The 16,649-nt window shown below is 31.1% G+C and overlaps 1 protein-coding gene across 6 annotated transcripts in view; it reads left to right on the forward strand.

Annotated features, from left to right (window-relative positions):
* The first annotated feature begins 316 nt into the window (after nt 1–316).
* LOC110111599 (MADS-box transcription factor 50) overlaps nt 317–16,649 on the forward strand; it is a 51,639-nt gene continuing 35,306 nt past the window's right edge. For 4 of the 6 annotated variants that reach the window (XM_028699958.1, XM_028699959.1, XM_028699960.1 and 1 more), the window contains exons 1-2: nt 317–502; nt 651–798. The gene's annotated coding sequence lies outside the window, so the exon portion shown is untranslated. The remainder of the gene's footprint in view (nt 503–650; nt 799–16,649) is intronic. The other 2 variants (XM_028699956.1, XM_028699957.1) reach the window with 1 other exon arrangement.

A 16,649-nucleotide genomic window follows, 5' to 3' on the forward strand; every position in this document is an offset into this window, starting at 1 on the left:
AAGGTGTAAAGCTCCGCTCGCAAACCTCGCAGATGAAAAACGAGATTTTTGATAGGGGTTGTAACAAAGTGATAGAATGGATGAAAATGAAGATTTTAAGTGGTATATGACTAAATATAAAAGTTTAGACATTGAATATGTATTTATAATAATTTGAAATATTTTGTATGTTAAAAAAAAAAAAAACCTACACGTGCTGAGACACACTCGTAGGATGGGACAACCCACCCATCCTGTTGTCTTCGTTCCTCCCCTTCTGTTGTCGACTGAAATAGAAAACGATAAATAGAATGCAGCCAAATACCTCTCACTTTACTCTTTAATGGGCATCTTTTGGCCAGAGCAGAGAGGGGATGATTCTTCTCATTTTCTTAGGGCTTCTTTTTTTAGCTTAAACCGGAATGATCGGGTCAAGCTATTACTAATGGGAAAAGGGAAGGGGAAACAGCTGTCCTCTTGTTTCCGCCGCCGGCGTTGCCGAACCTAGTTCGCCATTTCAGGTGTGGTGTTTAGATTGGCCCGATCATTTTCTTGTCTATCGTTATTCGCCCTGCTCATATGATGTTTTTATTTTTTTTGTTGATTCTCTTCGCTTTCCGGTTCGGATAGGGAAACAGGTAAGCAGTGATGGGGAGGGGTTAGACGGATAGAATACTCGAAGAGCCGGCATGTGACCTTTTCCAAGCGGAGGAACGGTTTGCTCAAGAAGGCGTTCGAGCTCTCCGTTCTTTGTGATACAGAGGCCGGCGTCATCATCTTCTCCCAACAGGGGAAGGTGCATGAGTTTGCCAATTCCAGGTTTTCTTTCTCTATTTCTCTCTCTCTCGCTTGCTCTATCTCTGTCACTGGTCTATTTGGTATTGCTTCGATCTTTGGTTTCTGTGGATGATTTCGAATTTTGGCTCAGTTATTCAAAACGAGCCTCGTTCTACGTATATAGAATTTTGGCTAGACCGGACTTCGGATTCCTACTGGCGAACAAGCTCTTGTTTCGATCGGAATCTTTTCTTTTCTTATGTTCTTTTGTGAAGTCTTTGTTTGTTTGGTAGATATTCTGCAACTGTTGCTTCTCCTCCTTTATGTTTCCCTTATATGTTTACTTCGATTGAGGAATTATATTAGTAAGGAAAAGCGAACAACAGTAATTAGTGAGTTTTGGAGCTTGAGAAAGTATCACTGAGGGCCACTTGGAATCACGTGAAGGATTTTAGAGCTCCTTCATAAAATTAACATATTTTTAATAATATTTATTTGATGTTACTTATAAGAATAGCGATGTAATCATCTAAGCTTATTGCTAAATATGCTATAGATATGATAATGAAAATATGTTGAATTGAACGAGTAAAATAGTCATTTTCACTTTTGATTTATTTAAAGGATGTTTGTTGCATGTTAACCATTAATATTGATTTTAAACTCTATCCAACCAAGCAAAGGAGCCCAGCAAATTTTTATTTGAACTGCTGTTCGGGGTAAATTTACAGTTAAAGCTTATAGGGAATACAGTGGGGGTAGGGGGGGGGGGGGGATGGTAATAGCAGAGAACTTCGATTTGATACGTACAAATTAATGGCATATGTGGACGGCATTGATGTCATATTTTAGTTGAACAAACTTGTTAGATCACCTTTGAACTTGGAAGACATAGAAGTGAATAAAAATGGTCAAATGTTAGTTTGATGGAGTAAAAATGGAGGTCAATGCTACTTCGACGTGATGAGTTCAGAAAAATTAGTTTGCTTAATTATCTTTTGCTGTTGAATCTTCTATAGGCAATTAATCTATTGACAAGGGATATCCAAGAAATTGTCATCTTTCAGTAATAGAAGTAGTTCTAAATGTGCCGCTGCTGAAATAAAACATATAATGGGAGTGAAGAGATAACAGAACCTGGCTTTTTTGTGAATTGATTGCAAATATGAGGTGTTTGAGATGCGTTTGACATAAAATTCATGTTGATGATAGAGGGATAAACTCTAAAGTTTATATTGAACTTTTGTGCTTAAATTTAACTTTAATAAAATTTAAAGCTTCTAGGCTTATGTATACTAGATCATGGATGATTCTAGATCAAATCTAATACAACTTCCAATCTACTTCTTATCATTTAACTTGTTAATTGTACATCCAGAGATTTTGATATAGCAGAGAACTTCGATCTGATAGCAGAGAACTTCGATCTGATACGTACAAATTAATGGCATATATGGACGGCATTGATGTTATATTTTAGTTGAACAAACTTGTTAGATCACCTTCGAACTTGGAAGACATAGAAGTGAATAAAAATGGTCAAATGTTAGTTTGATGGAGTAAAAATGGAGGTCAATGCTACTTCGACGTGATGAGTTCAGAAAAATTAGTTTGCTTAATCTTCTTTTGCTGTTGAATCTTCTATAGGCAATTAATCTATTGACAAGGGATATCCAAGAAATTGTCATCTTTCAGGAATAGTAGTTCTAAATGTGCCGCTGCTGAAATAAAACATATAATGGGAGTGAAGAGATAACAGAACCTGGATTTTTTGTGAATTGATTGCAAATATGAGGTGTTTGAGATGCGTTTGACAGAAAATTCATGTTGATGATAGAGGGATAAACTCTAAAGTTTATATTGAACTTTTGTGCTTAAATTTAACTTTAATAAAATTTAAAGCTTCTAGGCTTATGTATACTAGATCATGGATGATTCTAGATCAAATCTAATACATCTTCCAATCTACTTCTTATCATTTAACTTGTTAATTGTACATCCATAGATTTTGATATAGCAGAGAACTTCGATCTGATACGTACAAATTAATGGCATATATGGACGGCATTGATGTCATATTTTAGTTGAACAAACTTGTTAGATCACCTTTGAACTTGGAAGACAAAGAAGTGAATAAAAATGGTCAAATGTTAGTTTGATGGAGTAAAAATGGAGGTCAATGCTACTTCGATGTGATGAGTTCAGAAAAATTAGTTTGCTTAATCATATTTTGTTGTTGAATCTTCTATAGGCAATTAATCTATTGACAAGGGATATCCAAGAAATTGTCATCTTGATCAACAATAGAAGTAGTTCTAAATGTGCCGCTGCTGAAATAAAACATATAATGGGAGTGAAGAGATAACAGAACCTGGCTTTTTTGTGAATTGATTGCAAATATGAGGTGCTTGAGATGTGTTTGACAGAAAATTTATGTTGATGATAGAGGGATAAACTCTAAAGTTTATATTGAACTTTTGTGCTTAAATTTAACTTTAATAAAATTTAAAGCTTCTAGGCTTACGTATACTAAATCATGGATGATTCTAGATCAAATCTAATACAACTTCCAATCTACTTCTTATCATTTAACTTGTTAATTGTACTTCCAGAGATTTCTACAACAAAAATTTATGTTAGAAATTTGAAGATACTCCAAGATAATGCACATGTCATATGGTTTTTTTTTCACTATTCTCTCTTAAACCAATGTTCCAATTGGTCATACTTAGAACTACCTTCAAATTTATGAATTATTTCAGTGCCATAGTAAAGATATCAGGAACTCTTTCTTCAATTTTTACGTATTCTATAGGAATTTTCTTCACTTTGATTTGGTCCCTTATGTAGTGAAAATGAGTATCAATATGTTTGCTTTTTTCATTATACATAGGATTCTTTGCCAATGCCATTGCCAATTTATTATCTATGCAGGCTTTTATAGCTTCACCATAGATAACATTAATCTTTTTGAGTAGCTTTCATAGCCATATTGCATATACACGTATGAAGATGCTAAAATATATTTTACTTGATAAGTAGAGAGGGAAACAATCGGTTGCTTCATTGAACATTAGTTAAAGCTAACATAACTCATATAGAACACAAATTTACTCATGTTTTTCTATCATTTTGACCTCAAGCCCATTCACCATTTGAGCAGCCAAAAAGAAAAAAAATTATTAGATGGAGAGTATAAAATCTATGAGTTAATGCACCTTTCATATATAGAAAGATCTGCTTAGCTTTCAAGTGTCTCCATCCGATTTTCTATGTAACAGCTTACAATTTTAACTCCATGCAAAATTTTTCTATCATCTTGATCTCAAGCCCATTCACTATCTGAGTAGCCAAAAAGATAAATTTTATTAGAAGGAGAGTATAATAATCCATGACTTAATGTTCCTTTCATATAAAGAAAGATCTGCTTTGCTTTTAAGTGTCTCCATCAGCTTTTCTATATAGCAGCTTAAAATTTCAACTCCATGCAAAATATTTAGCTTTGAAAATGTCAAATATCTTAAACTTTCACATTTTCACCTTTCATGTTATACGGCATTTTCAAATTCTAAAGGTTAACAAATAAATTGAAGCTTGCTAGTCACTTCATAACGTAGTCACTTCGTAATGCTTACTTGCACTTCTTATTTTTCCTTGCCTTTGATTGTGTTCTAATGATGTTGGCGAGGAGGTAGAACATGGAGACTATAATGAAGGATCTTGTAGTACCATGGTTGCTTTCTCTTCATATTGAATAGCTATATTCTTATTCTGTCAATCCATGTTCCTTTTTAATTGAAATCAACATCTTCACATAAAATAATTTTAGAAGTGTTTGGATCAAATAATTTTAAGCTTTTGATTTGTACCTGATAAAGGTGAGCTTGGAGTTTTTATTGTCCAGCTATCCTCCTTTGTTGGGTAATACATGCATATGCAATGTACTCAAACACATTTAATTGAGAGATATTCATCTTTCTCCTTATCGATGCTTCTTATGGCATCTTTAATTGAGGGCATGGACAACATACGCTACCGCCTTGATACAAATTTTTTGGCATTTTCTTTCTCTTGATCATACATCACATTATATTGAGTTTAATTCGTCTTTTTTTATTCTTTCACACTATTTTGCTAAGGTGAAAATATTGCTATTAGTTGATGTTGAATGTTGTGCTCCTCACAATATTCTTCAAATGCTTTGGAAGTGAACTTGCCACCTAGATTAAATCAAGTTGATTTAATTAGGTATCTACTTTATTTCTTCACAATTATTTTAAAAATTTTCAACATATTAAAGGCTTCCAAATTTTCTATAAAAAAACCACCAAAATATTCCTTGCATAATCATCAATAAAAGTGCAAAATAATGTTGCTTTCTAAAATATGCTAGGGCAACTTGTCCACCTACATCCACATGAACTAGTTGAGGCAGCTTCTTTGCTCTAAAGCTTGCTTCATTCATAAATTTTTTACTAATTGCTTTCCACACTACACATCCTTTACAAACTTCATTTGGATTGTTGTTGCATGTCATAGGAGGAAAAAAGTTACAAGAAGGCCCAATGTTTCAGTAGAGCATGTGTTAACTTTCTAGAAAGTAATAATCCTTTTGAATGAGAAATTGACTTTAGTTCTATGAAGCATGAACACTTCTAAATGGTTTTGTGTACATGCAGGACATATGTCATACATAGACATTGCTCTAACACGCCCTGACATGTGTATGATACATCATAAACTTTGTTTAAGTTTTTTATTTTAAAATGAGCTCTAACACTTATGGGGCATGTTAGGACACAAAACATACATGTTTTTTGACACAGTGGGACACATTACTGAAAACCACATGCTGCTAGAAATTAGAAATAAAAGAGTTGGCCTAACTTGATACACTTTGTATCCTTTAATTATAAGCCAAGATACGAAGACGATGCTGAAGTTGAATACACAGACGAAGCTAAAGATAAATATGCATCCCCACCTTGCGTTGCATCTCACCCTTATTTCAAAGCTATTATACGAAGATAAAGTTGAAGACAAAGATACATCTCCACCTCACATTGCATCTCCCCTAGCTTCAAAGCTAATATATGAAGTAGAAGATGAAAAATGCATCCCCTTCTCACATTAAGATTCACCTTTACGTCGTGTTTAACCCTCAACTTTGAAGTTGAAGGTGTATCCAAACCTTTGAACTTGAAGTCGAAGCCATTTTCACGCATAACTAGAACCAAGAATGTACAACCAAAGTTAAAGATAAAATAGTCCTGATTTCTTCATTTTTTTGTAATTGATCTGTCTCAGCCGAACTAAAAATATTTAGTTCTTTAAATCCTTTAATGGTTCGAACATGTCTTGAGCCCTAGAACCCTAGTTGGACAACTTCACATCTACACCTTTTCTTCGAATTCAAAGGTAATAAAATGCCTACTATTTTGATTTCTTGTGGTATTTCTCAAACTTTATTTATGTTTTGTGGCTATTTATAAGTTAACTCAATTAATTACAAATTAGCGTGCTTCTATCATTTAGGGTAATAATTTTAGTCAATATCAATTATACATTGTAGCTTTTTATTCTTATTGTTTGTGTCCTTTGTAAATGCTTAAGTTTCAATATTATGATATTTAATTGTTTAGTAATTTCTGAGATGGGCATCAACTTGTTTAGTAATAATCCAATGAAATATGAGAAAATTTTCATAGGTATATGTTACCAAATTAGACAATATAGAAGCGATTGGAGTCGGAGTTAATGTAGAATTTCAATGCCATTTTTGCTAAGGAAAGTTCAAGGGAACATAATGTAGAGTTAGAGCTTACTTGCTCAGACTAGCTTTATCTTAAGCCTTGGTGGATGAAAAAAGTGCCTTAACATTATTTCTACTTTTCTGCAAGAGTCCCTTTTATGTCATTAATAATATTGCTTAACTTTGAGACTCAATATAGTTTTTACAACCACCTACCAAATATTTTGGGAGTTGAACAATACCTTCATTTGGATACTCCAATTTTCATAGTTCATAATATGTGGCACTTGTCGGTTCAGGCCACTTGGCATCTCTTATAAACAAGTCTTGAATACTACTTTGATATAATTTTTATGTGAGGATAAAAGAATAAATTCTCAAGGCTTTATTGAACTTTTACTTGGAACTTGGCTTATACAAAATGATAAGGCTCAAGCCTATTTATATGATTGATTCTGGATTAAATTTAATGCAACTTTTAACTACTTCATACTATTTAACCTGTTAATTGAACATCTTGGGATTTTTAATTATCTTAATATTATAATTTCTTAGGTGCTCTAAGATAAAATTACAATAAATTTGATTTATTTTGCAACTGCGTTCATTTCCATATTTGTTATGTATGATGAAAAAAACAACATCTTACATTAGTGGAGTAAAATAATAATAATAATTAAATTTATTTTTATAATTATATAATACAAATGTAATAGCATAACCATTTTGATCCAAATATGCTAAAAATACATGTAATATGAATATCATCATTTTTATTATACAAATTATTCACATATTATACACAATTTGAAAAACCATAAAGTGTTTGAGGTTTTCAAATAAATGAAAGTTGGTTTGTAGCTTGTTCATGAATAAATTGAGAGAAATTAATAATTAACACTAGAAGGGTTACTTTTGCTAAATGCTGTAAAATTCTTGAATTTTGATTTATATCTTTTGAACACTTGGTTATGCTTTGATTGTGATAAAACAATTGGATGAGCAAAACAACATCTGTCTTATTATGAGATTCTTGCTTACTAAGATTCACTATATAAAAATAGTTATTATTGGCTGGCTTTTCAATTAGGATATAAGAGTGTTTTCGTTGAACATTAGAATTCTGATAGATTATAAAGAGATAAATAATCATCGCTAATAATCATGTTAAGAAATTTTTACCAACGCTTAATATTTTGTCGGAAAATTTTTTGCCAATTTTTTTGACAAATTGTTCACAGAAAATATAGGCACGATGCAATTTTTCGTTGAAAAAATAATTTTTGGCAACTTATCGGTGATTGGATGCTGTTAAAATTATAGGTAGCACGATCCACTACAGTTTCCTATAATTTTTCTGCCAGTAATCCATCGGTATTACCAGCGACATATGGTTTGAATTTTTAGTGGCGACAGCTGGTGGCTAAAAAAAATTGATCTTTTGGGGCCTCGGTCTCTTCACGTATATAAGGGGAGAGTTTTGATTGATTATATTATGGGGAAAATTTTCGGAAGACATATTAGATAGAGATAAGACACCACCTAGAGATTTCGCCCTTTTATACAAGGACTTTAAGATTTGATTTCTAATTTTCTATAGGTTCAACCCTTATAATTAATTATTCATCTCGATAACGAGAGAGCACTTTTGATTAAAGCTAGTCGTTAAACAAATACTTAGTATCTAGCTTATAGTATCAACAATTTTAAATATTTAAGATTATAAATTTACCATATGCTATTTAAAGTGGATGGTGGGGGGGAATGATGATGAATCTGATCAAGATCCCATGGTTCCGTCTCTCGGGTCATAATGTTCTTTAGTCTACTTAGTTAGAGGTGGTAGTCGACCCAAAATGATCGAATGATCCTTGTCGGCAACGATTGGTTGCTTCATATAAAAGTACCTTATGGATTTGTAGTGAATATTTTTTAATGGATGAATTCAAATGAACTTTAGCTAACGGAGGGCTTCATACCTTATCGATTATACCCTATAATTTATTACTCAAAGGCATTAGCCATTAAGGAATATACAGGCTTTTAGTTGTGGCTGTAATATAGTGGAGTCATTCTACCAAGCCAACGAGTCAGATGGACTTGGTTATAATCATTTACTACATGGAGCCGTCCAACCAAGCCATGCATTCTTTATGGAGCTGTTGGGCCAAGCTATAGACTAAATGACCAGTCATAACCATATATCATATAGAGCTGTCAGGCCAAGCTACGGGTTAGTGGAGTCATTGGGCTAAGCTATCAGTTAATGGATAAATGCCACGTCCTTATTTGCAGGAAATTGTTTGAGAATAAATTTTAATGATATGCTTGATGGGACATTCACTCTTGATGAGTTGAAGTTATTCTTGAGTTCGTTGCCCTCGTCAAACAGTTGCATAGAGTAGATGAGTTTTGCTTTAAGTTATATGCAATTAGTTTTAATTTTAAATATTAAAAACTATAAAAATTAAAAATTTTTATGGATATTGATCTTTAGAGTTTTGGTGGAATTTGAAAATTAATTTCTCCGAATGATATTAACTTTCAATACGGTCATCATTAGGTTGACATTGAAGTCACTTTAAAAACATTCATATTTCATAGGGATTTGTAGGCATTTAACAGATAGGATCTTGTTCGGTTGAGATTAACTTTCAACATGGCCATCATCGGAGAGTTGACTAATTAATACTTTTGGTTGTTTGAATCTTGTTGACTCTATTTGCTTGCTAACAAAGGAAGTGCCAAATTCCCACAGTACTGATAGTTCTTGTAGAAATGGCTTCCTTAAATTTATTAGATTATTGAACATTTATTTCTTCCTTGATTTTTACAGTAAAAAATATCATTTCTTCAGGTCACGCAGGAAGATCAATCAGTCCCTAGGGTTCTGTTGGTTTTAATGAATTGGTAAGTGTGAAAATGAAAAATAAATGAAAATGTAAATAATAAAGGAATCGAATTGGAAATAGTTTTCAACCACTTTTTTGTTTTATGAGAAATTAAATAAAAACTATTTTTATCTGTAGAAAAGTTCAGGTTTTAATTTCTTTTGAGGGGACTTGCGAATCACAATAATGATTTCAAAGATTTTTTTTACTGCATTGCATTTGGGTTGGCTAGGAAATTGTCTATGAAAAATACTTGTGTTTAAATTTCTTTGGTAAATTCAATTACCACTTAATTATATTTAAATTCAACATGCAAAATGAAGTTTTGATATAAAACAATCTTAAGATTTCCCAATTCCTTCAAACCAAACAGACACTATGCATGATTTTTGTTCATGGCTATTGCTTAATTTGTTCGTGTGCTACTGTTTTCCATCTTATGAGATCAATTAAAATGAATTTCGTTAGAAAGGAAGATATTATGGGCTAACTATAACAACCAATTATTGTAGAGACAACAATGCATTAGAATCTTCTACTGCTGAAATATTTTTCTTTTATCCACCTTATCGTTTCCCCTAGCAATTAAATCAATTGTGCTGCGTGATATTAGTTGCCTACGTGGAATGGTTAATTGTGGGAAGATATGATAGTTTTTTATGCTAAAGTTTGAATTTAAACACTATTACTACGGCGAAGTCCTTTGCTCATGATATATATATATCTCCGTTAGTAGAGTTGCCTTTGGTGATTTTGTTTTGCATCATAAGCAAAGTGTAGCATGGAGAATTGATTACGTAATGATGTGAGTAATCTACTAAATTTGGTAGTCACTACTCACTAAGTTCGGTGTTGCTCTTCGTCCTACTTCAATAGTTTGGTATAGTTGAATAAGATTTAGAAGGCGGCGATATCTATTTTCTTCTTGGAGAGAAGATTTGCTTTAATTCTCAAAAATTGATTTGATAGGCTATGTTTCCGTACTCGATGTTAAACTCAGCTTTTCCAACTATTATATATAAAGATCTTGCAACACATCTTACCATATTGGTAAGATCTATTGGAGGTTATTAGTGGTAAAATGATGTTTGCTCTAAGAGAATCTTGGAAGCTTTTTGAAGATATGGAGAGCTACAAATACGAAGTTGAAATTCACAATGAAGAGATCATTTTTCATGGCTTGTTTGTGCTCATCAAAACTTGTAATCATGCAAGTTAATATGGACTAATTTGGAAGGCTCATTAGAAAATAAATGTTGCTCAACTTCAATTTACTCTTCAAGTCTGACAAGGCATTTATAAGTCTTATAACCATTTTGATGTTAATAATAAACATCTTGTTTGTGGTAATAGTTTTACCGTAGAAAATATTTAAAACTACTAGAGTAATGGTAACGAGAATTAGTTTATTGTGAATAATAACCAGATTGACACAATGGTTCTTTGAAAGCGTCTAATATTTTGATAGGATTTAGTCACTCTTATATAGTCTTAAAAAGACTTCATGTTTATAGGAATAACCATTATATCAATTTCATGGTTCAATGTAAGTCCTTAATATTTGTTCTCCGTATATTTTTTTTTAATTTAGGATTCTAGATAGATTGAACTTGGGAAAATGCAATAACACTAAAACAAAATTTTTATGAAAGCGTAAAGGACCTAATCAAGTTATGATATTAATTTTTTTCACTTAATTTTAACAATAACATGACGAGTAAATGATAATAACACTATAAATATTTTTTAATTGTTGAAATTTCAAAGCTGTTAAATTTTATTTGGGCTGCCAAGTAATGTTAGAATGTTGTAAAATTTTTTTCGTGGGATTAAACAAGAGGTCAATATCACAACCAATAAATTTAACTGAATTAAAATTCATTTGGTAATTTTATAAGGTACAAAAGTACAAGGTCACAATAAAATGTGCTACCAGAGTTTGCAACTAACAACAGGTTCCTAAGGAAACTTATTTGCTTCAATACCAAATATGATGTAGGACAAGCGCTGACAACTTTGAGATAGAATGAAATCTAAATACAAAGGGGAAAGTATAGAGACAAACCAAGAATTTCATAGATCCCTTGTTCGAGCTAAATATGCAAACTTCGTAGACTTATTAGTATGTAGACTTATTAGTATAATCTCAAGCACGATTAGAGAATCTTAATTTTAATTCTAGCTATGTTAACCAATCAATTTGCTTAACCTCAAGAAAGTAATAAATAATATGAAAAATTTAGATAGCAATCTAATCTTTTGTAGGTGTTTAACACAATTGAAAGTTGAGTCACCCTAAAATTTGGGAGTCATTATATTATTATTAATAAACACTGTCGTTGCTGAGTCTCAAGCCTTGGATGAGAAAGTGGAGGATTGCATTAGGTAGTTGACAATCGGCATAAAACTTATCGAACAATTATGACATGAATCCTTTAATATATTATGTTAATGCTAGGATATTTCCTGGAAGCGACATGTTGTCTAGCTCAAGTACAACGGAAAATGTACAAGGGTCGATGCAGTGACGCCTAGTTTTAGTATTAAGTATGCAAGAGTTCCCACATCATGGACGAATGTGGGCAAAGAAGCTAGTCCATGAAATTAGAATTATGTTAAGAATGTGGAATATAGGTTTTCATACAGATAAATTAATATAATTAATAGATATTATTCTTTATAGGAAGATAAATATTCTATGTATTTAGGAAACTAAATAGATTGGAGAAAAAGTTAAAGAGATGATAGTTAGGATTTAAATTATGATATTCAGGTATGAGCCGTACTAGAAATGATGTAGTTGTCGATGTAATTATAGATAAGACTTTGAAGGATAATATTGTAAAAGTTAATAAAATTGAAGATATAATTATAATTTTAAAGATCTCTATCAATGCTAATATTATTAATATTATATATTTTCTTCAAATAGGTTTTAATATGTATTCAAAATTAAAATTTTGGATGACTTAGAGAGTTAATACAAATGATATCTTTTGAAGAAAGAGTTTTTATTTGAGGAGATTTAAATGGACATGTTGGTAGAGTGGTAGGAGATTTTAAAAGCATTCATGGTCGGATATAGGTTTGGAGTGATTAAAGAAGGTGGTGGGATCATATTATATTTTACTTTAGTTTATGATTTTGTAATTGCTAATATATTATTTAAAAAAGAGAGGGGAATCAAATTATTTATTAAAATAGATATAATAAAATTCAAATTAGTTATTTTCTTTTAAGAAAACTAGATCGTTTTGATTGTAAATATTGTGAAGTCATTCTGAGTGAAAATTTATATACCAAATATTATTTATTATATTTGGACTTTAAGATGATGTGGTGAAATATGAAACATAAAGTAAAATATTGTCATAAAATTTTACTAGCCTTAAAAACCTAAATGAAAGTCGAGATTTTAGTTTTTTATCATTGTATTGAAAATCAAATTTAGAGATGCTTTATAGAAAATGAAATGTGGAAAAGTAGTTAAATTTAATGATATTCCAATAGATATGTGGAATGCTTAGGAGATGAAGTTTTTTGACTTATTAAAATTTTTAATATTATTTTGAAGACTAAAGGATGTCAAATGAGTGGAGAAGTATGTTAGTTTCTTATTTTAAGAATAAATGTGATACACAAGAGTGTGTGAATTATATAGAAATTAAATTAATGTGCCATACATTAAAACTATGGGAGACAGTTATTGAGCATAAGTTATGACGTGATACTAATATTTCTCAAAATCAATTTAGATTCATGCAAGGTATTTTTGCTATAAAAACTAAACATTTATTAAGAGGTTTGATGAAGAAATATATAGAGAGAATAAAGAGTATTTATTTATGATATTTATAGAGAAAGCTTATGAAAGTTCCAAAAGAAGTTCTCGGGAGAGTTCCGAAAAAGAAAGAAGTTAATAATGCTTATATTCAAGTCATTAACGATATGTATGTAGGAGAAGGTGGTTTGACCAAGTATTTTTCTATTTCAATTGGGTTACATTTGGGATTAGCTCTAAGCCCATATCTTTTTGCTTTAGTCATGGATGTTCTTACTAGACATTTGTAAGAGGATGTACCCTGGTGTATGCTTTTTGGCTTTTTGCTGATGATATTCTTCTTGTTGATAAAACTAGAGAGTGAGTTGAAGGTAAACTTGAATTTTGGAGTTCAACCTTAGAGTCTAAAAGCTTTCGTTTGAGTAGATCTAAAATTGAATATATGGAGTGTAATTTTAGTAATAATAGATCTAGTGGGGGGATTGTGTCTTTGGGCGATCAAGTCATTAGTAAGAGTACACGTTTTATATATCTCAGATCCATTGTTCAAAATAATGATGAAATATATGAGGATATTATTAGTAGAATTCAAGTTAGATGGTTGAAATGGAGGAATGCACTGGGCTTGTTGTGTGATAGAAAAGTTCCCCTCAAACGTAAAGGGAAATTCTATAAGATGGTAATGAGACTTGCAATGCTTTATGGCGTATAGAACGCTGGCCATTAAAGAGAAGCATAAAGTTAAGTGTTATAGAGATGAGGATGCTCAGGTAAATGCGTGGCTTTACACTTAGAATGCGAAACAAGTATATACATGGAAAGGTTGGAGTAGCTCCAGTGGTAGATAATATTAGAGAAAGTTGCCTTAAATGTTTTGGTCATATAAAACATCGACCTTTTGATGACCCAGTTAGGAGAGTAGATGTATTAGATTTAGCCTATATTAAGAAAGTAGAGGTAATCCTAAAAAGACTTGGTTAGAAAGTGTTACAAATCATATTTTTTATCAGATTTAACTGAGAATTTAACTTTTGATAGTAATCAAGGGAGAAAAATGATTCATGTAGCCAAACATGTAGTGGGATAAAGACTTGATGTTGTTGTAGTTGTTGTATTTTGTTATTAAGATATAGTATGAAAGCGTGGCCTTTAAATTCTAATGTTTTTTTTGTATACTATAGAAGTTTAATCCTCCCACCCAATTTGGGTTACAAATTTTTTTGCTCTTTCTCACTTAAAATCTTGATTCCACTGTTATATATGATTTAAGATAGATAATGTAAAACTATTTATAATTTTTTTTAATTTTCTTTAAAATTTAATTCTTGATGTTATTTTGTTCAAACATAATGTGTTCCCCTAAAATTTGAGCATAACTCGATGTTGACCTTCATATGCATGCCAAAATCAAATCCGAGCAAGTTTGACATGAAGGATGACCAACCGAAACCATGTTGCATGTAGCAGGCTTCAAATGTCGCACTATCACACGAAACACAAAACACGAATCGAAGCACTTCGATTGTTGTCAAAATCACCCAAACTTTGTTAGTTTGTTAAGCGAATCATATAGACACATTCAAGACGCCAAATTTAACAAAGAAAAGCTGTTTGCATGTGACTTAATCGAACAATGATGGTCTATAAGAGCGGAGTTGCATGAAAATCATAAAACATTGTCTCATCTGGAAATGAATTGCGTTGTTGCATGCAAAACATAAAAATTACCCAAGAAAGACCTCTTGCGATCAATTCTGATGAATGCGGTTGAAAAAAACGATAGGACTTGAATTAAACTAATTATTAACGTGTATGACCGTTGCATCGAACTCTTAAATCCAAAGTCTGAGAAAGTTGTGTTGGTTTATTTTGAATTTAAAATTCAAGTCCAGTCTTCCTCTTTGGATTGGAGTTGACAGGACTTGAATTAATGAATTTATAGATTATCATGAAATCAATGAAGATATTTGTTTTATGTTTGTCGATAAGAGATTAGAATAATCAAATAAAATTACTTTAAAACTCCGATGATGATTGTATTTAAACTGAATCTCAACCGAAAGGCTCCATTTTTAATTATCAAATACTCACATTACAAATGAAAATATTTTTAAATAACTGTAATAAATCCCTGTTGATGGCCATGTTAAAAGTAAATATCAACAAGATACTCTATTTGCTTAAAATCCTCTAAACTTTGATGAAATACAAATATTTTAAATTGGCTATTTTGAAATTAAATCTTAATTGTAGGGGTTAATTCTTTAAATTTATCAAAATTTTAAATAATTTTTTTTATATTTATCAAAATTAAAATATTTAAAGTGAAACTTAATCAATTATAACTTAAAATAAAATTCATCTACCCTCTGCAATCGTTTGGCAAGGACAATGAATTTAAGAATAATTTCAACTCATAAAGGACCAATGCTCAATTAAGAATATTATTAAGATTTATTCTCAAATAATCTCTCATTAGTAAGGATGTATCACACATCCTCTAATTGATAGTTTGACCTAATTGGTTCCATAGTTAAACGATTATGATAGGGGTCCTCTAATGATTTGGTTTTGTCTAAGATAGGTGTCACTATATTACGGTCATGATTAAAGTCCGTATATTTCCTAATTGATAACATCTTTGAGTTATGAATTATTGGGTAGGTGGGGTTAAAAGCGAGCTAAATTGAAATCCTTTTTTTTTAAATAATTATTCATGTGTCCGACCATTGCATCAAACTCTTAAACCCAATGTTCGAGAATGATGTGTGGGTTTATTTTGAATTTAAAATTCAAGTCCAGTCTTCCTCTTTGGATTGGAGTTGACATGACTTGAATTAATGAATGAATATACGATCGTGATCAACAAAGATGTTTGTTTTATGTTCGTAGACAAGATTCTAATAGTAAAATAAAATTCCTTTTAAAACTTCGATGATGATTATATTTAAAGTGAATCTGAACCAAAGGGGTCCATTTTTAATTATCAAATGCAAACATTTTAAAATAATTTTAATAAATCTCTGAAGATGACCGTGTTCAAAGCAAATTTAAATCAAATGCTCTATTGTTTTTTTAAATATTTTAAACTTCGATGAAATACAAATACTTTTAATTGGCCGTGTTGAAATTATATCTAAATCGTAGGGATTAATTCTCAAAATATATCAAAAATTTGTTATAATCTTTTTATATTTTTAAAATTTTAAAATATTTAAAGTGAAACTTAATCATTTATAACTTAAAATAAAATTCATCTACCCTGTGCAATTGTTTTGCGAGGGCAATGAATTTAAGAATAATTTTAACTCACAAAGAATGAATGTTCAATTAAGAATATTATTATGATTAATTCTCAAACAATCTCTCATCAGTAATTATGTGTCACACATCCTCTAATCAATTGTTTGATCTAATTGGCTCCATAGTTAAATGGTAATGACAGGGGCCCTCTAAACGTTCGGTTTTG

This window comes from Dendrobium catenatum, unplaced genomic scaffold, assembly GCF_001605985.2.
Source record: "Dendrobium catenatum unplaced genomic scaffold, ASM160598v2 fragScaff_scaffold_1417, whole genome shotgun sequence".
Taxonomy (NCBI): domain Eukaryota; kingdom Viridiplantae; phylum Streptophyta; class Magnoliopsida; order Asparagales; family Orchidaceae; genus Dendrobium; species Dendrobium catenatum.